Source organism: Mesocricetus auratus, unplaced genomic scaffold (assembly GCF_017639785.1).
Source record: "Mesocricetus auratus isolate SY011 unplaced genomic scaffold, BCM_Maur_2.0 Super-Scaffold_100015, whole genome shotgun sequence".
Taxonomy (NCBI): domain Eukaryota; kingdom Metazoa; phylum Chordata; class Mammalia; order Rodentia; family Cricetidae; genus Mesocricetus; species Mesocricetus auratus.
This window is the reverse complement of record NW_024429198.1, coordinates 24,937,211-24,951,128: the sequence shown is the minus strand read 5'-3', so window position 1 is coordinate 24,951,128 and position 13,918 is coordinate 24,937,211. Positions and strand designations below refer to the sequence as shown.

At 45.4% G+C, this 13,918-nt stretch overlaps 1 long non-coding RNA gene across 1 annotated transcript; it reads right to left on the bottom strand.

Annotated features, from left to right (window-relative positions):
* Nucleotides 1-3,625: 3,625 nt before the first annotated feature.
* LOC121144268 lies at nucleotides 3,626-7,106 on the bottom strand. The gene is made up of 4 exons (XR_005881589.1): nucleotides 7,021-7,106; nucleotides 5,272-5,390; nucleotides 5,079-5,155; nucleotides 3,626-4,227 (listed from the first exon to the last, which is right to left on the bottom strand). It is a non-coding gene; the product is annotated as an uncharacterized LOC121144268 (long non-coding RNA).
* Between the last annotated feature and the right edge of the window lie 6,812 nt (nucleotides 7,107-13,918).

The window sequence follows — 13,918 nt, the reverse complement described above, 5'->3', positions numbered from 1 at the left end:
ATTCATTTTTCCCTCCTATTTTCAAGTCAGGACCTTTAGAAAATACCAAATGCACTTCTGTAATAGACCATATAGGCTTCCCAGATTCTGGTTAATGCCTTCAAATTCTTGACATCCCCCCACTTCCACCCCCACCCTCACCCCTGCCAATAATCCAGTCCACTGGAGGCCCCTATTTTTAACTGTGGAGCTTGACACTCCACGGCATGCTGGTAGAAATCCCCTGGCAACCAGCTCAGTATAAATAGTCTTGGTCACTGGACCTATCTGGCCAGTCTTCAGCTATCTCTTCCCTTCTTTGGACATATCTAAGACAATATCTTATAGACATGGGCAAGAAGGCAATGCAAAGTGTGACAGGTGTAGAGCTGAGTTCCCCAGCTCCTGCATGTGAATGTTTCCAGTCACACCTTTATAATTATTCCACCTGAAAGGATAAAGGATGCCCTTGTCTATTGATACACAGGTACATTCATGAGCCCATTTCACTGAGGCATGCTTTCCATTGTAAGAATATCCTACAATCCAATAATGTGCTTCCAAAAGGATACAAAGAGGGAGACTTCCAGATGGTTCACTGAAGGAAGACAGTCTAAAGAAAGTTAAACTAATGTAAAGCTTGCCAAGTTGTCCCAAAGTTAAAAATGAAGAGTAAGGAAGCCAGTCTACATTTTACTTATCTTATTGATTTCTTTAAATAGTCTTAAGGAAAATTATCTAAGTATGTTGGTTCATGTCTATATACTTGAGACTGAGGATCAAGGGTTGGAGGTCAGCCTGGGTACACGATGAGACTGTGAATTCAGGGTGTGGAATTGGGAGATAAAGAGAGAGAAGGAGGGGGAGAAGGAGGGAGTAAAGGGGAAGAAAAGGAAAAAAGAAGCGAATAATCTGGGAAATGATGTAAAGTGAGAATCCAAGCGAAGGCTAGTATCAGCAACACTCCCCAGACATGGGTCTGAAGGCCCCCATTGTGCGGTGTGGGCATTTGTCTTAGTTAGGGTTGTTGTAATTAAAACAAAACAAAATGTCATGCAACAGAGTTGAAGCAGAAGGGTTTTTTATTAAGGGGAAAGGATCATAAAAGGGGGAAAGAGGAAGGGGGAGACCAGCCTCTGGAGACTGGAGCATCAGGAAAGAGAAAAGAGCAGCAGAGAAAGAGAGAAAGGAACAGACAGACACACGGAGGGAGGGAAAGAAAGAGAGAAGGATGGGAGGTAGGCAGGGCCCTTTTAAAAGGAAACACATTGAGTAGGCACAGGTGGTACTCTTAGTGGCAGCAGCTGAGGGCATATCTTATCAGAACTCCAAATGCAGGCCAGTAAAATGCCTAAATACTAACAAGGGTTACTATTGATGTGACAAAACACCATGACCAAAAGCAAGTTCAGAAGGGTCTGTTTGACTGATGCCTCCACGTCAATACATAGTCTATCATTGGAGGAAGTCAGGATGGGAACTCAAGGCAGGAACCTGGAGGCAGGAGCTGATGCAGAACCCATGGAGGGGAGCTGCTTACTGTCTTGTTTCCCCTGGCTTGCTCAGCCTGCTTTCTTATAGAACCCTGGGCCACCAGCCCAGGGATGGTCTCACCCACAATGGACTGAAGCCCCCCCCCAACCAATCACTAAGAAAGTGCTCTTTAGGCTTGCCTACAGCCCAATCTTCTGGAGGCATTTTCTCAGGTGGGGTCTCCTCCTCTCAGATGACTACAGCCTGTGTCAAGTTAACATAACATTAGTGAGCACAATGTTCACGCCCCAGTATATCTTAGGAGGGGGACATTACCTCCAAGAAGAAGTGAGCAAAGAAGAGACAACACAATGGAGATGGTATCCCAGAGTAGCTGAAGTGATGGGGATTCTTTTCCTTTGTGATGTTGTAGGTCTGACCCAAGCCACTTCCCTAGTGCATGCCAGGAACACACGCTACTACTGAGCTACACACACACACACACACACACACACACACACACACACACATACACACACACACACAGAAACACACTCAAAAAGAAAAGTAACAAAAAATGAAATGAGGTTCCTCTCGGGCCTCTTAGGAAGAAGTACCTGACACAGGGAGAATCCAGGCCAGAAATCAGTGAAACAAGCAGCAGCCTATGCAAGGAAAAGGAAAAAAAAAAGAGAGAGCAGGCTGACTGCAGATGTTTGTGCGGCTATAACCCAGTGGCCCAGGAGCCCAGCTAGTTAAAAGTGAAGCATGCCTGTCCTTGGTATTCCTCTCCGATCTCCTTCTACTGAGAGCTCACAATACTCCCCTAACCTGTCTGCAATAATTACCCGAGGAACAGTAAGAGGCATTTTTAAACCTCAGTGACACCTTAATGAACAAGCTAATCTTCTTGGCAGATACAGACAAAGACTCACCACAGGAAACAAAGCAAGAACTCAGATCAAAATACAAGGCAGATAACCAGCCTTGGCAGGCCTGTCGTGCATCAAAGCTACCTTTCAGAGAGTCAGAGTCCCTTCAGACACCTGGAAGCCACCGGCAGATTTGGCACCTTTATTTTCCCTGACAGCTGTTTGGCGGTCGCCTCATCTCAGAAGACTCCAACCTGTCTTCGAGTCAAGGGTTAATGGGACCCTTAATTGCAGCATCAGTTACAACAAGGTCCTACCTTTTTGTAAGAGGAATGCCTTCTGCCGGCTCAGTGCAGTCATTGATGCTCAGGCTGCAGATGTTATGACCTCAGCGCAATGCCTTGAAGTTGGAAGGGAGTGTATCCCTGGGTGCATTGGAAGGTGGCTGCTGATTCTAGCAGACCCAGGCGACTCTCCTCAAGACTCCTACAGGCTCCTTGGGATGGCCAGATCTCCTGCAAGCAACTTGACCAGTGACAAAGTTCAAAGTCTCTGCTACAGGATAATTATGCAACTCAAAACTTCATTTCTTAAAGCTGGAAGAGGGTATTGCACACTGCTAAACCCCGCTTTTGAGAGCTGGAGGCAGGAGGGTTGGGAATTTAAGGCTAGCCTTAGATACAGAGTGAATTCTAGACCAATCTGTCTGGGCACCATATTGACTCCCTGACTCAAAAGTCCAAGGTCTGAGGGCGCAGCTCCTCTGTCTGCCCCTTACCCATCAGGCACAAGTTCCTGGGTTTGGTCCCCAGAATCGTCCTCAAAAGAAAGTAATAAGCTAATATATTTGCCTTAGCTAGGATTTCTATTGCTGTGATTAACACCATGGTCAAAGCAACTTGGGGAGGAAAGGGTCTATTTGGCGTACATTGCCACATGTAGTCTATCACTGACAGAAGTCAGGAAAGGAACTCAAGCATGGTAGGAGCCCAGAAGCAGGAGCTGACACAGAGGGCACGGAGGAGTGCTTCTTACTGGATTGCTCCTCATGTCTTGCTCAGCCTGCTTTCTTATAGAACCCAGGACCACCAAACCAGGACTAGCCCCACCCACAATGGACTGGGTCCTTCCACATCCACCACTAACTAAGAAAATACCCAACAGGGTTGCCTGCAGCCTGATCTTATGGAGGCCTTTTCTCAATTGAGGCTTCCTCCTCTCTAGTGATTCTAGTCATGTCAAGTTGATATAGCACAAGCCAGCACAATTGGCCCCTTGTCATCTTGGCACAGAAACATCACTTTTCACTTAGAGCCTTTCATTTGTCACTTATCCCCAGAGATGGCATGTTAATATTGATACCATAATATCAAACATAAGTAAAACTTTAAGAGCCCCACAATCTTTATAAATTCAGCCACATTATAAGTTCTTTTAAAACTATCCAGTCTCTAAAACTCCACAATCTCTTAAAAGTTCAAAGTTTCTCAGCTGTGGGCTCCTAAAAAATCAAAATTAGGTTAAATATTGTTTTACTTCAAGAAGGAAGAGCCAGGGCACAGTCTCAATCTGAACAAAGCAAAACCAATTCCGGTGGTGTAAATCATTCAGTGTCCAAGATCTGGGGTTCACTCATGATCTCCCGGGTTCCTCCAAGGGGCTTGGGTCACTTCTCTGGCTCTGCCCTCTGCAGCACACACAATTTATCTTCCAGGCTCCACTCCACAGCTGCTGCTGTTCTTGGTGGCCATCCCACGATCCTGGCATCTCCAAAATGCTCGGGTCTCCTGCTGCAACCATGCTGCACTTTCAGCAACCATGCTGCCCTCTCACAATGCCAAGCCTCAGCTGCTCTCCATGGCCCTTCCCTGATGATGTCTCTTGCTTGTCCACTTGACTACACCTGGAGTTAACAAAATAAAAACAAAAAATAATAATGGGACACCCCCGATGAGGGATGTCCTTCGGTATATATGTTTCTCTTATTGGTTGATGAATAAAGCACTGTGGCCAATATAGGTAGGATTATAGGCAGGGCTAGGAGACAAGGGGAATTCTGAGAAAAGTAGGCAGGGAGGGACCAGACAGAGATGACATGTAGCTGCCATAGGAGTAACAGGTCCGGGCATTCTCTGGTAAGCCAAGACCATGTGGAAATACATGGATTTATAGAAATGGTTTAATAATTAAGACAGAGCTAGCCAATAAGAAGCCCTAGTCGTCAGCCATCAGTTTTATAATTAATATTGGTCTCAGTGTGTTTCTTTGGGGCTGAGAGGAGCAGCGGGACCTGACAGGACAAGAAAAACACCAGCAACACACACTGTGAGGAATTTTTGCTTAATTTGAAGTGGGAAGACCCACTTTTAATCTGGATCTTTGAGATGGGAAAACACACCTTTAATCCAGATGTTTGGAGGTAGGAAGACCCACCTCTACTCTGGGCCACACCTTCAGCTGGAGCCCATATAAGGACATGAAAGAAGGAAGTTTTGCTGTTTGTCTGCTTATGCTTGCCTCCCTACCAACTCACTGGCCTACTTCCTTGGGATTCCAGTGTATCCTGAAGAGCAGCTGAGACATCCAGCCTTGTGGACTGAACACTTACTGGATTCTTGGATCTTCATAAACAGGCGTTGTTGGATTAGCTTGACTACAGCCTGTAGTACATTCTACTAAACCCCTTTCTATAACAGAGACATTCATTCTACAAGTTCTGTTTCTCTAAAGAACCCTGGATTACACCCTTCATACCTTCAAAACCAGTACCACCTTGGAGACTCTTACACTACCAACTTGGGCTACCAGAATGAAGGTACAACTTTGGCCACCTGTGGAACACAACACAGCTTGTTGGGGTGACTCTGTGCAAACACTTACCAGAAGATTTCACCTCAGTGAGGCTGGTGTCTTCTCAATCACCACTAATTCCTCAGCCCCAACTGACCTGTGTCAATTGTCCCAGTAAAGCAAAAGTTTCACTTTAGTGATTCTGGTCTCGTGTTGATCACGGCCGATTCTTCAGCTCCGAAAAAAGTCTCCCAAGCCTCTAAAATGGCTGTGACCCTGATATACCACCATAAAATTATAAATAAGAAAAAAAGAAGTTAGCACTGGGCGCAGTGGCCGATGCCTGTAGTCAGCTACTCGGGAGGTTGAGACAGGAGGATTGCTTGAGTCCAGGAGTTCTGGGCTGTAGTATGCTATGCCCATCGGGTCTCTGTACTAAGTTCCGCATCAATATGGTGACCTCCTGGGAACAGGGGACCACCAGGTTGCCTAAGGAAGGGTGAACCGGCCCAGGTCGGGGGGGAAAAAAGAAGTTAGCTTTCAGTTCTAATACAAAACTCAAAGACATGGCAGCTTTGCCTGACTCTGTACTAAATGTTTGTCTCGCCCCCTTCTCCCTGCATCTCAGCATCTCACGTTTTGCAGGATAGAGCTGTCTCAGCGGAGGGATAAAGCAAACTGAGCCGACCGAGTTCTGCCTAATTCAGGAAAAGAAGAAGTGCAAAAAACAAAGTGAGATAAAGTAATTTAAAAGTTGCACTGCGTTTATCTGATGGATCCTTTTCTGAAAGGGTTTATTATAAGCCTTCTTTAAAAATCTGTGTTCCCCTGAGGTGTTTCCTATCTGATTTGATTTACTTCAGAAGCCACCTCCTACCTCCCGTTGCCTTCAAGCCTGAGCTCTCTGGGAGCAGTGTGCAGCTTAGCCACACCCCCTTTCCAGTCCTCGTCCCTCCCATTGCTCCCTGCCCCAAGTCATACGGCCATTCACCTAGCAGCTCACCCCCATATCCTTCCTTCCTTTTCTCCTCTCTGGAATAATGCCCCCCCTACTAGCATTATAGACATATAATCAACAAATAAAACGATGTACATCTCAAGAGTGTAACAATGTTTCATGTGTGGGGGTGGGATATTAAGATCCAAGGTCTTAATAAACATAAAGCACACAGTAAGGATAACCACAGTAACATTGGGATCTTAGACCTTCATAAGGAAAAACACCATACCACTTGACCAACTTACACCCACCCACTAAGCCCCTGGCAACCTCCCCTCTACTCTCTGTCTCTCTGAGAGTTTGACAATCATAGATGCCACAATGAGACTAGCCCCTTGGCCTAGTGGCCTGGCTCACCTATGATGTGTCACATGGTAAAACTCGCTTCTTCAGGCTGAGTGGTACTCTGTTGTGTATATAGCACACTTTTTAATGCAGCTGTCAGTCAATGGGAAATTATTTTCTTATCTTGAAAATGCTTCTTTGCACCTAGCCCCTTCCCTCCTGTTGCCATGGACAACCTTTCTCTGCTGAGTGACATCACCCTTCCCACCCCTATGTTCCCCTTCACCCATTTGCCTCCCTCGAGCCTTCTCCATTCCATGCAGGCCTCGAGGCCTTTCTTCTGAGAGCCCACCATCCTTGGCAAGGCCTGCCCTCGCTTGCCTAAGGTCTTATACTCAGTCTTCTGGTCAGTTATCTGTACTTTCACTTTCCTTCCCCCGGCCACCACCCCACGGAAGCCATTTCCATCATCTCTCCCTGACAGCCAGCAACAATTCTGTAGATTCGGTACCTGAGCAGACTCATTGCTGAGAAGCAGCAGGACAAATGTCACTTTCCTATTTCTCCTGGGAGTTTCACATACATATCTCAGCTGACAATTGGAACGGCTGGACGTCTTACCTCTTCCAGGTCACGCTTGGCCTCGGGGAAGCACACAGAATGATTCCAGCAGCAGATAATCCGCATGCCCAGCTGGAGAGGTTGTGTGACCTGCATGGATTCAAAAGTTTTAAAAATCCAATTCTGTGTCTTACTGCCCCTAATGAGTTGTGTAGCCTGGAGCATTGCTATCTCCTCTCTGGCCAGTGCTCTGGCCATAGGATGACTCTAGCACATTCTTAACAGGATTGGCTAAAGGGCTTAAGACTGCAACCAACCTCAGTATCATCTGAACAGTATGATTAATCCTCTGACCTGTCCTCCAAGGGCATCCCTGTGATCCTTATATTTTCTAGCACAAATGACAGGATCCATCTCTATCTTGTTCATAGCTCTAAATAAATTGGTATGAGCACCAACCAAATACATTTATTTTATTCCCCAAGAAATATACCTCCAGAAAATGTCAAGGAAATTATCTTTGAAAAATGCATATCCAAATTCAGCATAAAATATTGAAAGGGATGACTGTCCTTACCTTCCATTTTCTGTTAGATTATTCTACAGCCTCTAGTAAAAGCCAAGCAAGTGCTTTTAAAGGCAGAAAATGGCCACAAGTAAGAACAGCCCTCAGAGCCCCAGGTTCTCCTCGATTTTGCTTTTACTTTCAGCATTTTCCATGAATGACCTGCCTCAAATAACTTAGATATTCATAGTTGATGAATGGTACTTTGTAAAGTAGGACTCGGACAAAGACAGCAGGAACTTGGCCAGTCTTGAAACACAGGCCTTTGTTCTGCAGGTCTTTCTGCTCAATGGCAGTCGGGACACCCAAGAGACAGGCAACTGGGATGTGACTGAACTTGCAACTCAGGCTGATGAACACATTAGGGCTTGTGGCAAATTAATACTTCTTTACGTGTGGCCAAAGATGCTGTGAGCATTGCTGTTACATACCCAGAAGCAGAGTCAGGGGACTAGACCAGGCGTTATCTGGCTTAAATGTCTTTAGTTGCTTCTCAACTCCTCCACAGAAGACAAGGAGGGAGGGAGGGACAAAGGGAGGGACAGAGAGGGGAAGAGAAAAAATGTGTGTGACCCACCAGAGCATTTTCACTGTGTCCATCCCACATTAAGGGGAAAATACAGGGCAAGCTCCCTCCATTTCCTAGTTATCACTCAGCTGAAAGGCAGCGACAGCCACCTTAATGGAGTCATCAGCAAAAATGCTTGCCTCAACTAAGGGATGGACGGAACAGGAAAATTTTCAAATAAAAAGGTATATCTCCCTAGTTATCCCTAAGTATTGAATGGCCAATTCAAAAAAAAAAGTCTCTTCTGTTCCCTAAAGTAATTATCATCCCCATTAGCAGAGTGGAGGCTCAAAGCGCAGGTTTCTGGGTCCCAAGTTGAGGAGAACAGTGAAAGGGATCAGGACCCCTGAACTTGGGGGATGTTTGCTTAACTAGGGTCTCCTGAGGGATCCTTCCATAGTGAAGAGCCTGCCCTGACCTGTTATCATCATAGTGAGAAATGTGTGTTTGAACACAGTGTTTCAGGAAAACGTCATGCAGGTCCAAATGACTAAGTGGCTGTGTGTCACTAAAGAATGGTGATAGGAGAAACCCCAGTCACCATCTATGAGAACCGTATGACTAAGGGATCATGGGAAATAGAACTGTTTCTGCTCAGTGCCAGGCAGCTCTGGCCAGCAGGAAAAGGCAGACCAGACCACCTGTTATCTGAGCAGAGGGCATGTAGCACAGTTATCAAAGACTCGGCCAGACACCAGACTTGAATTACAAGTGAGTTCTATTCTAATGTCTCTCACCCCACATGCTGATCTCTGCCTCTCAAGACTGGGTCCTGTACCTGTCCACACCTACCTGTCCTTGCTGGTCCCCAAAACATTTTACCTCTGTGTTATTTTTGTTTTAGTTTGGGTTCAACAGAGGAAAAAAATCAGTCAGAATGTTCTTCAAATGGTTTTTATAACATGCCATGAGAATTTTGTATGTGTGTATACATATATATATACATATATATTTGTATATGTATTTAAAAGTGTGTGTGCCTCTCTCTCTCTTCCTCTCTCTCTCTCTCTCTCTCTCTCTCTCTCTCTGTGTGTGTGTGTGTGTGTGTGTGTGTGTGTGTGGTGCGAATTCTAATTGTTCTTAATAATACGAACTTGGAGTCAACTATAGAGTAAAAGCTGAAGATGAGAGAAGCAGAGCAGCCAGCCACTAGAGTTCTTACCTCTATCAATGCTCAGACCAAAGGGGTGATCCAGCCCCTATGAATCCTCAGACTATATCTCAGACTGACTGCTACTCAGACTGCACAGAGCTCCTGTCTCCTCCCGCCTTATATTCCTCTTTCTACCAGCCATATCACTCCTGTCTTCTCCTAGTGCTGGGATTAAAGACATGTGATCCCAAGTGCTAGGATCACCTTTGTGTGAGCTCTGTTTCTCTTTTAGACTTGATTTTCTTTAGCCCAGGGTGGTCTTGAACTAACAGAGATCCATCTGCCTCTGTCTCCCAAGTGCTGGGATTAAAGGTGTGTGACACCATGCCTGGCCTCTATGGTTAACTAGTGTGGCTAGCTCTGCACTCTGATCTTCAGGCAAGCTTTATTTGTTATAGCATAAACGAAATATCACTGTGTGTGTGTGAGTGTGTGTATATGTGTGCGTGTGTGTGATAACACTGGGGATGAACCTAGGGACTCATACTGCCAGGCAAGTACTCTATTGCTCTTTTCACTTTTTACTTTGATACAAGGTCTCACTAAGTAACTGGGATGGGTCTTGAACTCACTCTGTAGCCAGGCTGGCTTAGAATATGTCACACCCCACACACACACTTCAGCATCCTAATGTTACAGGCCTGAGACACTGGGCCTGGGTGAGGAAAAGAAAAACACAAATGAATAAATATAAATATATAAATACATGACAGACTTGAGTGTGGTACTAAACCTAACCTCCCCTCTCTCCACCACACCCTCGGCCCCCACAAAAAAAGAAAAAAATCCTTTCTTCAGTCCAGGAAGTTAAATTTTTCCTAAACTAGTTCAAATCCCTATCTGCTTCCTGTGCTGCCTGCATTACTTTAGACGCTGCAGAGAACCTCAAATCTCAGCATGAGGACATTTATCCCTACAGGTCACTTTTTAAAAAAAGGTTAGAGCAATTGGAAGAAGTCTTTCCCTTGATATCAAAGCCATAGACCTAGACGATTTTCTAAGCCTAAAGGAACCCACTGTAAAAAATAAAAAAATAGACATTTCCTTAAAAGAAAAACACCCACTGCTTTTTCTTTGCCCAGAAAATTATCAGTTCACAAGGTGAATCTCACCATGAATAAACTCCAACGCAGAGGGAATAAATCATTTGACTGCCGACATTTTTCCTCTGTGACAGGCATCTTGGAGGAAAAGGCCATTATTTTTTGTGCTAATGGAAGTGTCTTGCTAGGTAAGACTTATACATTATCTAAAATGTTTAGAAAGCTTCATCTTTTCAGGGAATTTTTCTCCCTTTAGCTAATAATTTTCTGCAGGAGTCTTGCAAATTATGCTACAGGTATAAATACCTGCATTTCAAAGCGATAGCAAAAAAAGAAAAAAACTTACTGCAGCCACCCTTAAATGACCTTGACATTATGACCTTGAATTCTGCTTTCTCCATACACTGTACCAAATGGGGCCCCAACCCTCCAGGGATGGGATAATAGCTGATAACCATATGCCCTGAAATACCCATTTGTCCCCAGACTGTATGTTCCAAGTACGTTTTAATCTGGAAAATATGTCTATCAGAGCAATAGTCAGCTCTGGTGTCTGTCAGTCTGCGGCAAGGCTGACGATCTGGCCCATGTGCCCACCTGGCGCTCAGAGCTTCAGCCGACCTCTGACTGAGGTCCTTGTAGTACTCACTTCGGCAGGCATTCTCAACCCACTTCTCCTGGACCTCGCCAGCCTGGCTTCCACCCTCAGCGTTTCTTTTGGGCTGTCCCTCCCACAGCTCCAGGGACCTGCCTCCACACCCACACAAGCATGGAAGGCGGTTTGTTCGTTCACTTGTTGGTTTCAGTTTTTTTCTTGAACTAGACCTAACTCTGGCTGTCCTGGAACTCATCCCATCGTCCAGGCTGGTCTTGAACTCACAGCCTCCTGAGTACTTGGATGATAGGCATGAGCAATCACTCCAAGTTATGAAAGAATCTGAGATATTGTCTTGAGCAGCCAGCCGTAGCAGGGAGTGCAGTGGACTCCTTTTTTAAAAAATGATTTTATTTATGTGTGTGAGGAAGGCAAATGGACATATGCTGACAGAGAGAGGAGAGAACGCACATACACATGCGTGTGGGTGGATGCAGAGGTCAAAAGAGGGGACCAGATGCCCTAGGACCAGAGTGGCAGGTGGTTGTGAGCAGCCTGATGTGAGTACAAAGATCCGACCTCCAGTCCTCTGCAGGAGCAGCCAGCGCTCTTAATCCAGGGCCATCGCCCACCCTCCGGCCCCTTCCTCACTGTTCCTTCTGCTCTGGCTCTCTCTCCGCCCCTGCCCCTCCTCTGGGAGCTCCTCCCCTCTCTTCCATGCTTGGCTGATGCTGTTCCTCAGAGGACTTTTGTTCTAGCCTCACTCTGCTGCGTCTTCCACTCTGTGGTTACCTGACAGTCATCCCCAAGCCAGGTCTCTCTGGGCCAGTGGACTGTCTCTCAGGGAGCTCAAACTCCAGGTTTCCAAAACTGAGCTCTGCACTCCGTAATATTCATACGAAAGAACACCCTATTATACCAGGACACAGCACACTGAAACCCCTGGTTCCCCAAAGCAGAAGTATGAATATTCTTCGATGCCAGCTTACATTTTCTGTGTCGCCTGAGCCCCTCACAACTCTGTCTACCATTCCCACTATCTCCATCCTGTGGCCCAGTGTTCTCTCTTGTCCATCCCACCCCATCAACCTTGATGGTAGGCACGCCCCATCTAATTCTCCTCTTGCTTCATCGCCACACTGAAGCTCAAGTCCACCTCCCTAAGCTTGAAGCAGATCCTGCCATTTCAGTCCCATGAGATTTTAAAGTCTTAGGTATTCCCCCATTGTCCTTGGATGCAGGCTGTGTCTGCTTTGGTAGATTCATCTCACTGCTCTTTCCTTTGCATCTTTGACATGCATAACTGCCTAAGTACTCCATTGTCACTCACCTGGAGGCTTGTGTGCAAGCTCCTGCCTCAAACAACACCCTCCACATTCCAACTCCTGACACACACTGGTCCTGATGTGCTCACGGGACCAGCTCCCACTGGCTTCTCAAGTTTCATTTTAAATATATTTTCTGAACTTATGGCTGGGTTGGGCCTCTCAGTGGTATATCATAGTCTCAATCATAATTATGTTTTAGCTTTTTCCTCAAATTTTTGCTTCATGCTAACCCACAAAGTCCATGACCATTGGACTAGTTTCATTCATTCTGTACTGTGTCTCAGGGTAAAACATATTTTCTGGTAAGGAGTGAACACTAAGTATCAGGCAAATACAGGGATGGATAAAAAGGAAGACAGTATCTTGCCTCTTCTATAAAGCCCATCTCATCCTTTACTATGTGTGAGGATTTCTCCAGCTTAGCACACTGCCATGTTAAGGGGAATGGTTCATTCGGGCCAGGGCTGTTCTGTGTGTTGTAGAATGCTTAATGTGGTCATTGAATATCATTCGCGCAGGCTTTATGCAAACTGAGACCATCACAATTGTCTCCAGCCAAGAGAAAGGACCACCGTGCCAAGCTGGCCTCTCTCCTCCCTCATCACATTTACATCTATTATCACTGGGGCCTTCTTTCCTGGGTCAGGCGCATTAATCTTGTTGAACCAGAGCACTAAACCATCATTGAGATCAGGTCCCATCTGTTAGAGTCTCCCATACCACTATATCTAGACCTGACACGTGAACACGTGTATGTTTGTCAGAGGAAGGAAGGGTGGCCACACCTTCCACAATGGAGACGGGACTCTGACTGTAGCTCACATCCATCTACCTGTCTAGAGTCACTTCACATTCCAACATCAGTGAGTTCAGCATCATCAGAAAGCCCTGCTGACCTCGGGGCTGTATGCAGACCTGAGAAGATGGTTTGAAGCAGCACACGACTATCATCTCCCCATCTGGAACTCATTAAACTCCCATTTCTGGAGATTCAACGAAGTCAACCAGAGTGTATGCAGTTTGCTATGCATGCTGCAGCCGCTCCCTGGAAATGCTCCCTTCCTAGACATAGAGCTCAGTTCTGCATAGCTTCTAGCACATTCCAAACAGCATCAAAGGGAATGATGCCAACTTGCCTTTGGACCCTCTGTAACAACATCTGACTTTTCTTAAACTATCTAAGCATACTTAATGCTCTTTTAAATTGTAATAATAATAATAATGAATACCAGAAAATATTCAGTGATTAAACTTAATCCTTTTTATTGTTTCAGAATTTCATATATGCTTATCATGGGTTCTGATCAACTTCCCTCCCTACCCCTCTCCTCTTGTTCCTCATTTTTCCCTCTCAACTTCATGTGCTTTGTTAAAATTGTTTACATTGAATATTTAGCAAGCATTTACATACTAACAGTGAATTTAGCATTTAAAGGGTCTTGCTTAAAAAGACCCTTGTTTTTATAATTAGGATAAACATGTAGTAAACGCCACTAGTGAAGGCCTGCAGCTTTTCTTTACTTCTGGATGTGCTCAGACACACAATAAATTGGTAATAAATAAATTGCTATTGCAGCCATGTGCAGAGAGCACCCCAAAAGTCATAACCCTGTGTTGTGAGCCTGACTCTACTACCAGTCATTCTGTGGAACTGAGGACATTCCCAGCACAGATGGCATGTTGAATGCACTTTCAATTTAAGACGA